At 46.2% G+C, this 15,202-nt stretch overlaps 1 long non-coding RNA gene across 1 annotated transcript; it reads right to left on the bottom strand.

Annotated features, from left to right (window-relative positions):
* Positions 1–8,496: 8,496 nt before the first annotated feature.
* LOC132243297 (uncharacterized) lies at positions 8,497–13,947 on the bottom strand. The gene is made up of 3 exons (XR_002086523.2): positions 13,636–13,947; positions 11,398–11,464; positions 8,497–8,832 (listed from the first exon to the last, which is right to left on the bottom strand). It is a non-coding gene; the product is annotated as an uncharacterized LOC132243297 (long non-coding RNA).
* Positions 13,948–15,202: the final 1,255 nt, after the last annotated feature.

Here is a 15,202-nt window from a genome sequence, read left to right as displayed (position 1 = left end):
GCAGTGAGTCTCCTATTTCCAGGCCCTTGAGAGCTTTGTCAAATCAAGACTGTCCAGGCAGTGATTTGTAGCTCCATTGCCAAGTACGTTGGTTGGTCCAAGGCGTTTTCCCTGGATTCTGAGAAATGTGTCTCTTTCCTCCTCCTATTCTCTAGATTTCAAAGGTGAAGGCAGCCCCCTTCCTCTCATTAAAACTCATCTTCTTTTGATGGAAGAACTCCCCCAGAAGTTAGCACTGTCCCCGGAGAGTTCACCTCTCCCAGCTACAAAAAAACCCATCTCAGTCTGAAGTCTCATGGGAAGTACATCGTTAGAAAAGGCTAGGGAGGGAGACTGGAGTTAAATCATTCACACTATCCATTCGCCTGACTACTGTAGTGGGTACCAAAAACACTGACCCACCCAAACCTCAGTCATTTTGTATCTGCACGGTGGAATAAGAGAGTGCCTGGGGCTTTATTAGCTTGTATATAACACTCAGTGGATGAGAGCATCCTCTACGCAACTTCATCAACCTCTTGCTTGCCATGCTCTCATGGCAGTGACAACTTGCTGTGTTATAGCTGACCTGTCAGCCTAAGCTTCACCTGCTCCTTATGGGAAAAGGTGTCGATCCCCGGATGTGTCTGGGGTTTCGATCCCCAGATGCATATGAAGTCAGAAGTGAGCAGAATAAAACAGGCAGTTAATGCACACATTATTTTAGAGCAGCGTATTTAAAAACAGCAAAAGGAGACAGAGGAGAGATCCTTTTGGACATCCAAGTTGCTATGTGCAATATTTGAACTTGGCCCAATTGGCTAAAAACTAAGCTACCAGCGTTTTTCATTTGGCTCAAAGTACTTTAAAGGCAGGCATTCAGAAACAGGAGCTCCAAGTAGCTTCTGCATTTATAAATCAGATGCAGAGCGCATGTTCTTTGGTTCATCTTGTCTAGAATCACAGTGACCAGCATAAACTGCACATAATGCACAGAGCACGTGTTTCCTCTCTTATTGCAGATGTGTCAATCCTTGGAAACAAAAGAATCGACACCCATCTAGGAACAAGATCCCCATTAGTTAGCAATTCAGAATGACTTCCAAAAGCAATCCCTTAGTCTCCAATGATATCTGTCTGACAACTACTTAATCTCACCAAGAGCTGCGTTAAACCAGCCTGTCATCAGTGCTGCCTCTCAGGTGTAGTTTGAAAAGAGAGAGAGAAAGAGAGAGATCCATGAGCTTCAATCACTTAGAAGAAATTATAACTTTTTAGAAGACTGTCTGCAGATAGCATTTACCGTGTTGAACAGAAGATGACAGTTACGATGTAGACAGAGTGGTACAATGCAAAATGCCAGCTTCCAGGTGATTCTATGCCATTTCTGAGGCTGTCGCGAGCTATCAAATTAATGTTGAAATAATTGTCACTTGTGAATACCTGCCAGTGTAACCAAGCTGGGTATTAAAAAAAAAATCCCAGTTGATCAGCCTCACAAAATGTTCTGAACATTTAAAGAAAAAGTTTCACTCAAGGTGCACTTCCTTTGCATATTCATTTCAGCAGGGAGAATTTTTCACGAGCAAAAATGGAGACGGAGAAGTGTGGAAGCTACTGGAGAGACGTTAGCGTCGCTGCTGGTTTCTCATGCCAGGATTTATTCCATAAGAGGCAAATATAAATTCTCTGCCGCTTGCCAGCCCCTTGCCATTGCAGGCATCTGGAGTAAAACCAGACAACCCTCTCTATGGGCTTTATTGCCATAAAAATCTCCTAACTGGAGAAAGTCCCATTTGCTGGGCATGTTTTTTATTGGGGTTAAAAATATTAGTTGTGCTGTCCCCAGGGCTGCCCCATGCTTGGCATCTCAACAAATGAGCAACAGGGAAGGATCCACCGGGCCCTTCCCATCGCACTCTTGTGGCGCTCGGCAGTTGTCATCAATGGCAGCGCTGGAAAGGGGATTTGCAGAAGAGATGCAGCTCAAGCAAGAGCCCAGGATGTGTCCCTGACACTGATCTGCCTCTGCGCCCGCACCGAGTTTGGGTGCAAGCCCTTTGGTAGGTGCAACCAAGTCCCCTCAGCTCCACCTGGAAGTAAGCTCAGCACTTCATAGGATCAAACCCTGGGTCCTTGACTCCTCCATGACTATCAGGGCTACCAAGGAGCCACATTTACTCAGCAGAATGCCTAGCAGGGAGTTCATCCTTTTTCTTTCCGCTGTGGCCTCTGCCTTTGTTTTCTTTGCCTTCATCATCTTGCAAGCCTTTGACTGCAGTGCACTCCGTATGTGGCTGCATTTGGAAACTACAGCCAGTGCAGAATGCAGCAAGCTGATTATTAAGAGGTGGTTCATGCGGAGAGCACATTATATCGATGCTCTGTGTCCTGCCCGAGCTGCCAGCTGAGTTCCAGGAAAAGTTTAAGGTATCTGTGCTGACCTATGGAGCCCTACCTCATTTGGTTCCCGGTTACCTAAGAAACCAGTGCTCCCTTCGCGTGACATGCCGGGAGCTGTGCTCAACAGAGGTGCTCGGTCGGATTTAGATGGAGGGGACTGTTGGCAGGACATTTTTATGGGGAAATCCTGGAACTTGCTGTACCAGAAGCCAGATGTGGCCTTCAGGGTCAGCTAACTATAGGCACCTGGATTTCCCAAAGCTTTTTCCTTTGCTGGGATTCTTTAAGGATCATGGAGGAGAAGCAGGCTGTTGCAGGTGGTGGCACCATCACTGCAGCAGTGCCACGCACCAGCTTTTGTTTCACTTCTGTACTGGGCTCTGGGCACCAGCCTGGCACGTCACATGTGCAAATAAGTGAACAGAGAGCATCAGTTGTGGGAGGGCAGGGACCTCTCCCCAAAGGAATGAGATGGAGCCTAACTTCTCCTTTCCCACCGGTCACAGAACAACTCAGTAGAGTCTGAAAGCTATCAGCTGTCACGTATGGACCATCGCAAGTCCCTATAGACAGGAGCTTTATTCAAACCAGAGGGCTCCGAGTCACACCATCAGCCTCTGAGGTATCCAGTCCTCTGCCACACACTTCCTTCTACCTCCTTTTCACTTTCTACCGACTGAACTCTCACCTCTAACCTCTGCTTTCTATTTTCTGAGCTTAGGAACAAATTTCTCAGGGTCTGTGCACCTGTGCTGTAAAGGTCTCCACCCTCACGAGGGGGCATCACACTTTGACCAAACTAAAACTGATTCACCATTGCCTGGTATTTATTTACCAGGAACTTGCTATCTAGTCCGTATCTCACCATAGTGGGATTTAAAGCTATTTTCTCACTAGTGGTATGCCTCTATATTTCATATAGCTTGGGCCACCTTCTGATCTCATTTCCACTGGTTGTAAAACATCATGGATTTCACTGGAGAGCCCAAAAGGTTTATATGAGTATAAATGAAATCAGGATCTGGTCCCCTGTGCATGTATGGGCACAGCAAAAGAAAAGTCGACCTGCCCAGGAGCATGGAGGACATATATATACATACACAAGTACACACACACACACACAGAGGCATATTGTGCTTGTGTATTATTCATACACCTATGAATACACACATATGCAGTTGTATTGTGCTGTTTTTTATTTATGCATGTAATAACCACGGACATTATTTATACATATATGAATACACACATACGCCAGTGTACTGTGCTTGTGTATCATTTAGACATGTATGAATACACATATACACAATGGTGTGTTATTTATACATGTAACACAGAGATTATTTTTACATGTCTAAATACATGCAGATGTATTGTGCTTGTATATTTATACATATATGAGTATACACACAGATGTATTGTGCTTGTGTATTATTTATACGTGTATGAATACACACACACACACAACAGTGTATTGTGCTCGTGTATTATTTATACACGTAACACGCACACATTATTTCTACATGTATGAACATACACACAGATGTGTTTTGTTTGTGTATTATTTATATATGTAACGCACACAGATGTATACATGTATGAACACATACACACAACACGGAGCAGAGAGGAAACCAAACGGCAAAACTTAACCCTTGCTTTTCCCCGGCCCAGGTATCCAGCATTTCAGCGGGACTCTGCGACGACCCTTTTTGCAGGGGTAGGTGCCAGAGCCCGGCTCTAGCACCAAGGTGCTCTTCCCTGGAAGAGGCAGGCCTGCAATGCCGCCTGTCACTCCCTAATGCTTGTCAAGACAAAGGCAACAGCTGTTTTCCCAGGCCCTTGCCGAATGATTCCGGCAGATTAAAATATACATGTATATATTTATGCCGACAAGAAGGAGGGAAAGTGCGACTTCTAGTCAGTGCCTAAATTTCCTGCCTCCGAAGCCCAGCTGGATAGCAGGAGTTATAACAGAAACCAGCAGCACAATTAGCTGGAGTTCTGTAGCTGTCTGCAGTAGACTGCTTGCTCCTGTCTCTCTATAGGTGGTCTCCCAGTTCATCAGTTCATAAATAAGTAATTTGAAATGTGTTCCTGGGGGAAATTTTCCTCCTTCTCTCCTGAACAGACTGTACTCATCAGTTTTCCTGTTCTCCAGGTACCTGGCGTTCTCATTTATAATGGCCAGAGGAACTATGCTGTTCTAATTCTTGCTTCATTACATCTCCTAATGCTTGTTTTCAACAGCTTCACAACTCCACATTTCTTTATATATTGATAAAAAAAACTCTTTGCATATATTATTTATTGGCACTTTCATGTTAGCTTTACTGCTGATTTAAATGGAATATTTTTACATACAAAGTAAGACTGTGAAGTTGGTTTCAGGTCTGAGGTTTTGATATTTTGATTTAAATTATGAGAGAGAAAAAAAAAACCCCAATCAGCAAGAGAAATCCTTGTCACTGCCCATTGCCTGCCCTTCATCATACACCATCTGGGCAGATATTTTGTACAAGCCACCACGTTAGTCAACGGGGACATTGTGTAGGTTGGGAAAGGCCCAGCAGCCACACCAAAAAGTAATGAATGGAGTCTAGTTCTGCAGGTCCTCGGGCACCTAAAGATGCAGATGGACGTGTTGTGCGATTCACAAAACCACTTTAGCAATTTAAAATCAGTGAGTATTTTGAAGGGCCGAAATGTGTTTGTAAATCTGGCCCACAATGACACAGGCAAGAACCAACCTTCCCGGCTGGCTGAGCTGTGGGACCTGCTAATTTAGTTGGCCAAATAAGACCAACTGATTTCAACTCAGAAGATGCTGGCGGTGAATACGTGTATTGCTTTGGCAGCTGTGCGGGCAGATCCTCGCTGAAGACAGCGGGACTCAGAACGAGTTTCAAGCAGACCCAGGGTTGTTGGTCATAGGCGTGTTGGTCTAAGCACAGCGGCAGGCGAGGTTCTTTGGGCAGATGCAACAACTTTTATTAGACCCACGACAGCTACAACCAACAACCCTGAAACATGGAAGATACCGAATTTTGCCGTTTGAAATGGAAACTTCACAACAAGAAGAAGAAAGAAGCCAAACTCGACAGCGGCATGTACTTTCTAAGCCTATGCAAGAAACACAACATCATTCCCAGAGGACTCAACATCTACAATCCTCTGACTACCGCACACAACTTCAAATATGCTTCAAGTTGGTCTAATAAAAGATATCACTTCTACCCAAAGAACCTTGTCTGCCAAGCAGACCCGGGTGCGCTGTTTCCAACCAAACTTTACTTTTCTTTTCTGTTCTGTTGAAGCTGAACCCTTAGTAGAAACATAGCACTTCTGATAAAGGTTTTAATAGGACAGCCTCTGTGGTCCAGGGTAGACTCTCCGGTCTCTTCCAGACAGAGACCCTGGATTGCTTGACCTGCTGCCGGTGACAGCAGGAGCCTGCAGCTGCTGATGCAGGGGCCAGCCCCGCCTGACAGCGCTGTCTATCCCAGACCTTGCCTTTCCAGTCTGAAAACGGATGTTTCCGCCTGGCTGTTTTGTGAACGTGTTCAAAACACTTTGCTTTCATTCCAGGAGGGAACAAAAACACATTTCAAAACCTCAAAAGTTTGTTGTGAAATGGAATAATCATTCTCCATTCAGCTCTTGTTTGAAGGCACTAGAGAAAGCAAAAGAAGCGAGGCCTAAAGCTGTAAATGCATCTATTCGTTGCCTGAAATTGTGCTTACTTAGCGTTGCTCCTTTTGAGGCCAGATCTGAGGCTCCCTTTGACTTCAGCAAGTAGTAGATCAGCCCCTTTATAATTGCTTTCCTTTTTTCCCTTGTTAAAATAATCGAATGACTGAAATACATTGTGCTGAGAAGAATGCACCTGGCGCAGATTTAGGAGCACGTATCTCTTCCCCCACGAAAATACCAACCCCCAGGGAAGAACCCCCTATAGGCTGTCTCAGCCCGAGGACAAACTTTGCTCTTAATTTCATCTGCAAAAATCCAGAATCATTCTGCTAAATTCAGTAACAGGCCTGTGAACTTTGGTAACTGTGGAGATTTCCCCACACCTCATTAGAGACTGGGAACTTGCTCCAAAAAGAGATTTATCATGTAAAAGGGATACTGTCAGACCAAACTCAAGTTACCATTTCCTTACAGACCTCTGGTGTTTCTGTAAGAGTTAGAAGTAATATGGGAGATTGCTTTTAAAAACTACATGCCATTTTTTTCTTGGTACCATAAAGAGTGCAGCACCTATTAGCCATCCTAAATAACAAAGACTTGGTTTTCTTTGGTGAAGGAGAAAGCATGTAGCTAGGGAAAGAGAATCCAGACACAGTCCTGGTTTCTCTTCTCAGACAAAACGCCTGTGGCCGTCAACATCACACGGTTAACCTTCAAATGCCATGAGTCAGGCCCTCAAAACTCAGAAGAGTGGCTAAAAAAATCATGAGCTATACCCCTACAACCTATACCCCTAAAAATCATGAGATATTTTAAAAGGTAAAATAACCTTTTTTTTTAATTTATCTTCAGGTGGTTGAGCTGTTAAGGTAAATGCAGGTCACACTTCCAAACTTCTCTGTGCGACCCACATAAACATTAGAAACGTACTTTTTCTTCTCATGGAAGCTGAAATTCTTGTGCAGTCACATGACTCCCAGAGCTGGGGACTGAAAAAAGCACCAAATATATTGAAATAGGTGGTAAAAGCACAAGAGCAGGAAGCCATGAAAAATTTGCACTTTTCCAAGAGGTGCTTAAAATTATTAAATGAGGGAGGAGGACTGGGAAAGTTTTTCAAGCCCCTGGAAAATGCTGTGATTCTGGGAGTTCCCTGAGGGCAAAGGGAACCGGAGGCACCGACCTCCTCCTGGATTTCAGTGCTTGCCTTAATTCTTGACTGGTGACCTACATAAATTACTAGCCACCATTTAACCTGATTTTTCAAAAGAGCCCATTTAGGCATCCCACATGCAGGGGCCGAGGCTGGGTAACGACTATGTGTTTGCAAATATGTCTCTTAACGGGAACATGAGAACAAGAATAGTGCGGCGTTCTGTAAAGCCTAAAACCAGCCAGGAAAACAGATGCATCAAAAGTCCAGAGGGAATGGTTTGCAGTAAGTGTGCAGAAGGAAGTTGCGCAAAATCGAGGCCAAATGCATTCAGATCCTTCCCCCAGAAGCCAAGGATGGGGAGGAGAGAAGGAAGAGCATTGAGGTCTCCGGAGAAGCACCACGACTGCAGACTCTCTGGGAATGCAGATCCCTGCTGCCTCTCTCACTTGGGCAACTTATTCTCAGGTTTCAGTAGTTTTCAATTGAGAGTAATTCAATCTACGTGCACGGGGACTTTGTCAGAGAGAGAGAGCATCCCAGAACTGGCACCTAACAAATCATTTGGACAAGCTGCCTCTAAATGCACAGAGAACTGGTGAGGAGAAAAGCATCCCTCTTCCCTGTGTGCTCGCACACACACACACACACACTCACCCACTTCTCTCCTCTTCTGTATCCCTGACTCATTATACATCTTTGGCCTCATCTCCATGCATACTGCTCCCTGCCTGGCACGTTATAACGAAGGCAGCAGCAAGGCTGAGGGAAGGAGAAGTGTTGAACGGGTTACTTTGCTCCAGGACCCCCTTATCTAAAGTCTTCCTCAAAAGAGGAAATGAGTTGATTTGCATTTTCCGACTGAAGTGGGGAGGAATGTTCCTCGTTACATTATACCGTATTCTCCCTTTTGCCCCAGGCCTGCTCGCAGGCTTGAGCAGCTCTGAAAACACCTGTATGCTTCCCATTTAAATACACGCTTCAGACAAATCTTTTTCGAGGTTTTCAAAAGAGATAGACTAATATTTTCCCTTGCTCGCGTGTATTTTCTTTTTTGAAGGCTGACGGCAGGAATTAACCATTTGATTTTCACATTCTCCACCCGCCCCCTCCCCGAATAGTGTTATACCTGTGAAACCTTTGTTTTAGGGTAGGCTGCGACTGAGCATCTCTCTGCAAAGAATAATCTCCAGCAGATGCTGTGGAAGTCAGTCATCTGTCACACAACTGGATGGGAGATACGAGCAGGACAATTCCACTCAGAACAATCTGGCGCGTCCCTTATTAGAAAATTCAAACCCCATTAAGTCAATACATTGCTAGAGATTTATTTTCTCCCTTTAAAACACATGGGGGGGGGGAAGGACTGCACAGAATAAATCTGCTGTGGTACAAAACGCAGCAAAAGGTAGTTTCCCTTTGTGCAGGGACAGCTTATTCCTCCAAAAAGCATGTCTGCAACCGAGGTCAGATGCAAAGCTCGCTGAAGTCGATGGAAAGAGTCTTGCTGGCTTTCGATACGTTTGCGGATCAATAGGTTTCGGAGCTGGTTTGCGGGCGCTGTTGGTTCTACAATGCACCAACGCACCAACGCACGTTTCTGCCTGCAACGAATGGCGGATGCACAAAAAAAAGTGAAAATTCACCCACGAGCAGGCAGGGCTGGCAGAAGCACCTTTAAAAACCTGACCCTACAGATCAATGATTCCTGTAATAAATGGCACCCACGGGAGAGGCCACGTGCTCTGCACACATGGCTGGGACCTCTTCTGATATGAGCCCTGCCACTGACTCCGTGTGACCTTGGGTGATTCTTTCAGCCCGTTCGTGGCTTGCTTTCCCTCTCGGTTAGACTGGGATGCTTGTACTTACTCCCTAGGAACACACTGGATGCATCTACACATTCATTAATGCGCCTTAAATACTGCACGTTTAATTTAGTACTTCTTCATGAAGTACTAACTGAATGCACAGGAACTAGAGTTATTGCGCAGTCGCGCCGCCACACCATTATTTTGTGAGGTTTACTGTGCATTAGGCTAATAACACTGCACAGTAGGCTATTAGCACAGTTTTTAACCACCACGGGACTGCGCAGTGTTATTAGGCTAACGCGCAGTAAGCATCTCATGTAGACGCACCCTCTGAGGACTGGTTAGGAAATATCTGTAAAGTCCTAGGGATTAATAGGATTACTACAGAAAACATAGGAGAACAGATACAGGCACGCATGTGGGCCTGTACACACACACCGAACTCTGCAACAGCTCTGTGCTGAGGTCAACCCCTGTAGGAACATCTCGTTAGCAAGAGCAGGTCCAAAAGGCAAATTCATTTCCATCAGCAGGAGATTGTCTGAGGCTGAGTAACATAGTGAGGGGTGATAGTAAATGTTTCCTGCCATTTCTTGACTAACACAAGGATGTCCTTCCTTCCCCCCACCCACCACCCCCAGTCCTCCATCTGCCACACTAGTTTAGTGCACTTTCATTAAGAAAAGTGAGGAATTTTCCAACATATTCAGTAATTTCCCGCTTTCTCTCCTAAGTGATGATTTCATGTATAACTGGCAGGAGATGAAATTTCAACAGATTGAGTCTTTCTCGCTCTCTCTTTCTCGTGCACGCACACACACACACACACGCACGCGCGCACACACACACACACACACACACACACACATTCTTCCAGTCCCCAGACAGAAATAGTAATTCCCCTATATAAAAATGGGGGGGGGGGAAACATTTTTTTTCCTTTGCAAATGTATAACATAGTTGTGAAGGCTAATTATAAAATAATGTTTAAACCGCTGGGACCAAGACAGGAGGTTACGAAAATGCTTTAAAAGTCCCAGTGCTGCAATAGAAGAATTTGATTAACTGAAACAAAGCAGAGCTGGTGAAAGTTTAAAAAACAAAAGTATGCAAAACATTAAAAAAAATAACAAGCCCTAAACTTATTTGCTGGCCTGTAACTTATCAAACCTCCAATGGTGCATAGTGATTCTTTCACATTCCTTCATAAAATATATACATATATAATGAAAGGTTTAATTTTCGTCCTAGTTTTGGCACTGAACTGGGCAAAGATGACTTGGATTTTCCCCTTGAGCCCTGAGGACGAGAGGTGCTGAATTGTTCCTGAGAGCTGCAGAGTTTGATGAAAGCCCGCTCAGCACTGTACAGGATAAGAAAACCTGATGGTATAAAAGAAACCTACAGCAGCCGCTACCCTAGGAGATATTTGGCTAATGCAGGCTCGACGGAGACGTGCTACAGGGCCAGCCCTATCTCCAGTTTAGGCTAGGAGCAAGTCTGCGCTGGGTAATTGTCCGACAGACCTGACTATGAGGAGATGAACCCTGACAGATGTAGTCTTTATCACAGAGTAAAATAGGCTCACAGCGGTGTACCACCAACATGAATGTCACATTTTATGAATTGCCGTATTGCATGCTGCAGTGAGCACTGGCTGGCTGGGCTCCAGGCAGATAGTAACAACTCATCTTCCCCCCTTCTAGCGCGAGCTTGCTGCCTGCATCCTACACAAGTAACAAATAAGAGCAGTAGCAGCAGCACCTGCTTCTTTTCAAGCCAATCACCGTAAGGATAAAAAAGTGCTCAGATTGAACACCGACACCATGGACGCGGAGAGGCAATCACGGTCTGCTTTGCCAGATTTCTTAACAATTGACAAACCAGAGCTGGCCCCGGACTGCCTTTACATATATCACGCAAGTCCAAATAGAGCAGCAGCACCCAGGCCCGGGCCATTGCAGAGCCAAAGCATGGATGGACTCAAGCTGCCCTCACTGGTCCTTCGAGGGTGTCCCCTCCATAGGCAGAGTTGACATTCAAGGTAGAAACAGCGAAGGCCACCTTGCAGCAAGCGGCTATGCAGATTCAGCCACGGTCATCGCTGCTCTATCACGTCTAGAGTATCCGTGTGCAAAATCCAGCCATCCAGGATGGCATAGGTGACTTCAGCAGTCACCCTCCTCCGAAAACAGTTCTTCCAAGGGAAAACTGATCAGGTGAGTCTGGGTTAGTCGAGCCACTGCTCTAAATGCAGATTGAACAGAGGCTAAATTAGGCAGGAAAAGGAGGTTTGTTATTTCACTTAAACAGGCCAGCCTCATCGCAGCAGCAAATGAGGCACAAAAAACTCACCAAGGCGAGGTTCAGGGCTGTATCCCTCTCTGCAGGTGTTCTGCTGGAAGTCCAGCTCGCACAGAGCCTGTGACAGGATTAGAAAAATTCATTACAAAATAAGGACTGATAAAAAGTCAGCTCCTAGATTGTGCAACCGCCAAAGTGTTTAACTTGTCACATGCCCAGGAGACGAAGGAGACATTCATTGTTTTCCAGGTCAGAAATCAGAATGATCCCATTGAGAAATAAACTATACTGCTGCCCCTTCCCGCTCACCTACGACAGGCTCAGATATTAATGGGCCGGGGTGGACGACCACGCGGCTGCTATAATCAGAGAGCAACACCCACCCAGCCTAGATCAAAACTCAACATTTTCCCCCACAAAGGTAGCTCTGCAGATTTCACTCCTATTGGAAGAGGGCAAAAACTTGTGTCCACATCTCAAAGCACATTTCTTCTGATGTCAACAGTTTTACAGAGCGCCAAAAACTATTGAAAAAGCAGATGGATTTTTTTATTTTTTAATTTGATTTTTTTCCCCTCAAAAACTAAAAATGTTTATAATTTTTTGAGGATTTCTGTCAGCAGTTCAAAACATATAGGAAACTCTAAAATATCACAACTAATTCTTTTCATGGAAAATAACCAGTCAAACTTTGCTGGTGGAAAATATTATTGTATTTTGACCAACCCGACTTCTGTGACTTCCAGATTTGAAGCCAAATGCTTTGCAAAGTCCAAAATGACACTGTCGAGAGAACAGGAGCTCACACAAAATCTCCAGTGCCTTGTGCTTTTAGCGAACATTAGAAATACGGCTTGTAAAATGTAAAGCAACCCCAAAATATCAATATTAAGAAATCTTTTAAAGCCTTTTTTAAGCGATCTTTTCCAGTCCTCCAAGGTAGCTGCGTTTGGCAGTCAGCGGGTGTATGATCAAAGAACTGGATCTATTTATATTTTATTAGGACTGTTTCACCCATCCCTAATTTCACTGGTTTTTCTCCTCTTCTCCCTTTTCCGAGGAGAACAGCAGGGCGCAGGGAAGGTGGGACCACTTTGCAAGCACTTGATTTACAGCTTGGGCAGCAGCTGTTTAACACTGAATATATTATTCTAGGACCCGGTATCATCATCCTCCCTTTCTGATGGACACTGCTTGGTCCAGGCTCCGATCAGTTGTAAATCTGACACCGTTGGGTTGACTCTTGATGAATCCCAGCCCTCACAAGCAAAGAATCGGGCCCATTGCTGTCTGGTGGCCTTTCCTGGATGCGTTCCCGCTGCTGCAAAACAACCAGGGAAGCCAAGTGACACAAAGAGATGGTCTGTCCTGCACCTTGCACAACTCCGCAGCTCCTGCTCTTCGCAGGGCCGCACTGGGGTCTATAAAACTTGCTCGAGGCTCCCGGGCTACTGTAAACATTATCACAGGTGTGAAGAATGTGAGGAATGGAGTCCGCTGAGCACGAGCTGCTCCTCCCCCATCTCCTCCACCTCCAAAGAGAAAGAAAAAAAGATTCCTTTCCAATAAAACATGATCGCTTAAGAAAATCTCTCTCCGCTCCTTGTAAAAACCCACGTCGTTCACTTGGACCAGATCGAGAGCCAAGTGCGGCTTGTTGCAAGGAGGAAAAACCAGAAAGCTCCTCAGTGATGGAGGTAAAACCTTGGCATGGGAGATAGCAGGGTTTCTAGTGCCAGAAGCTGCATCCAATTCATGCCGCCCTGCAGCGTGGGGTTCCCCATGTGCCCAGTTTATTCACCAAGAGCATCTCTCCTGCTGGGCTGCTCCCCAAAGCCAGCGATTTTACTTGGAGGACGCAGGCAGGACCCTTCCCGGACTGGGCTCTCGTGTGCAGAGTGAGTAGCTGGCACCCGGCAGCGGGTTGGGCATGGCTGAGCCATCCCTCCTGGGTCCCCATGCCCAAGCGCGGCCGTTGAGTGGGAATGAAGAACCCTAGAGGGTTTTGCCCTCCTGGAAATGCCAAGCCTTGCATCGCACATTGCATTCAATCCAGATTATAACACAACAGAGAGCTGAAGCTGCCCCCCACTGTTTCTTATTTGCTGATATTTCCTATTTAGTTTAAATCAACGTTCTGATGGTATCAGCCATAAAGCTTTATGGAGGGCCGGGGGTTTTTCCCCCCTTCAAACAGACTGTTCTCCTCTCTGTCATAAAGTTAATTTTATAGTCTTTGTTCATTTTCCTAATCTGCAAATTACATCCTCCTGCACTCTGATTACTTACCACTGGAAAAACAGGCCTTCAATATTTCCCCTCTGCTTCCAGTCTGAATATTCTTTCTATTATCTTGATGACCTTAATCTCTTTTCTCCCCCCCGTACTGGCCTTTCAAGGAAGTGGCGAGCGCACCAACAGCACCCAGTGTGTCAGCCAGGAAAAACAAATCTCAGCTCCTGCTCTCTGCTCAGCCCATCCGACTCTCAATTTCCCTTTTTACTTTCTTCTTTCTCAACAGCAGAAAGTGTGGGAAGAAATGGGACCGTGGCAGGGAGGATTAGAAATTTGCAGATCAGCTCCAGGCTCTGAGCAATCCTTCATTTCCTATTGGGAAAAAACACAATTTAATCTGTCAGGAAGCAAAGGGCTGGATAATTTGGAAGCAGTCATGGACTCCTGTTGCAATAAGAGCTACCCTTACATTTAGCATGGTCGTGGGGTGCAGGTGTGTACAGACACACACATACACAGGCACACGCACCCAGACACAAAGCTCTGGTGACTTTCAAGGGGGCCGTAATCTCATTTAAATGCAGGCAGGGCTAGGGGAGAGCAAGGCCATATACTCTTCCTGGAAGGGCTAATGCATTTGGGATGAAATGCAATTAAGCCCCCAAAAGAAGGCTTCAGCAGGATGCATATGGTTCGAAGTCCTTGGGTGCGCTCTCTGCACCGGGGTGACTTTCACTCCGCACCTCTAACTCAGTGCTCGTACCCCGGTAGTCACAAAGCAGCAGCCGGCACAGGAAGCCCCGAGGAGAGATGACCGATTAGACAATAGGGTGCTGCGTGCAGGCCCTCCCAGACCATGGGTGCATCAATCCCCGGGGTGCCTGAGCTCACCCCTTGCAAAGGCTCCTCACTACAGCTGCTGGCTCTAGGCTAAAACGTGGGGGGCCACGAGTTGCTTGCTGTCAAAGCCCAAGAAGCTGCACCCCCACCTCAGAGAGTTGTTTGAAGGCCTTGATGGGCACGCAGCAGGGAATCAGATCCCTTTTCTGGGACCACTGGGGTCATCTCCCCGGACGGTGTCAAGGCCCGTGCACTTTGGTATCGTTTCTGAAGACAGCACCTCCCCAGAGAGACTCCTAGTACTCCTGAGAGCCAACAGGATGTGACCAGAGAGCGTTCCCCGACAGGGGAGGGTTTATCGGTGCTCCCGTCTCCGTCTGCACCTCGCACCCTGTGCATGGGCTCGCTCCCGCCAGCTCTCCATTCCCCCTGCTTCCTCCGCCCTTCCTGCCCTCCCCAGCTTCAGGGATGCTCCCTCTGGGTCGTTTCCTCCCAGTTGCCTTCCTCGCATTGCTCTCTGCTTTCTGCCTCCTCTCATCTCTCCACCGCCTCCTTCTCTCATTTCTCCATCCTCTCTTTGCCTTTCTCTTCTCCAGTTTTCCCTCTCTTGTCTCTTCTCTCCTCTTAGCTTCCCTGCATCTAAGATCCCTCTTCCTGACATCCTCTCTGGTGGCTTTTCTCCCTTGGTGTCCCCTTACTCCATCTCTCCCCCGTGCTCTCTCCCTGCTTGCAGCTTTCCATCCTCTATGTGGGTGTAATACAGTTGAAGCTGCAGTTCACA

This window comes from Alligator mississippiensis, chromosome 9 (genome assembly GCF_030867095.1).
Source record: "Alligator mississippiensis isolate rAllMis1 chromosome 9, rAllMis1, whole genome shotgun sequence".
Lineage (NCBI taxonomy): Eukaryota > Metazoa > Chordata > Crocodylia > Alligatoridae > Alligator > Alligator mississippiensis.
The sequence above is the reverse complement of the archived record's forward strand: the minus strand, read 5'-3'. Positions and strand labels throughout refer to the sequence as shown.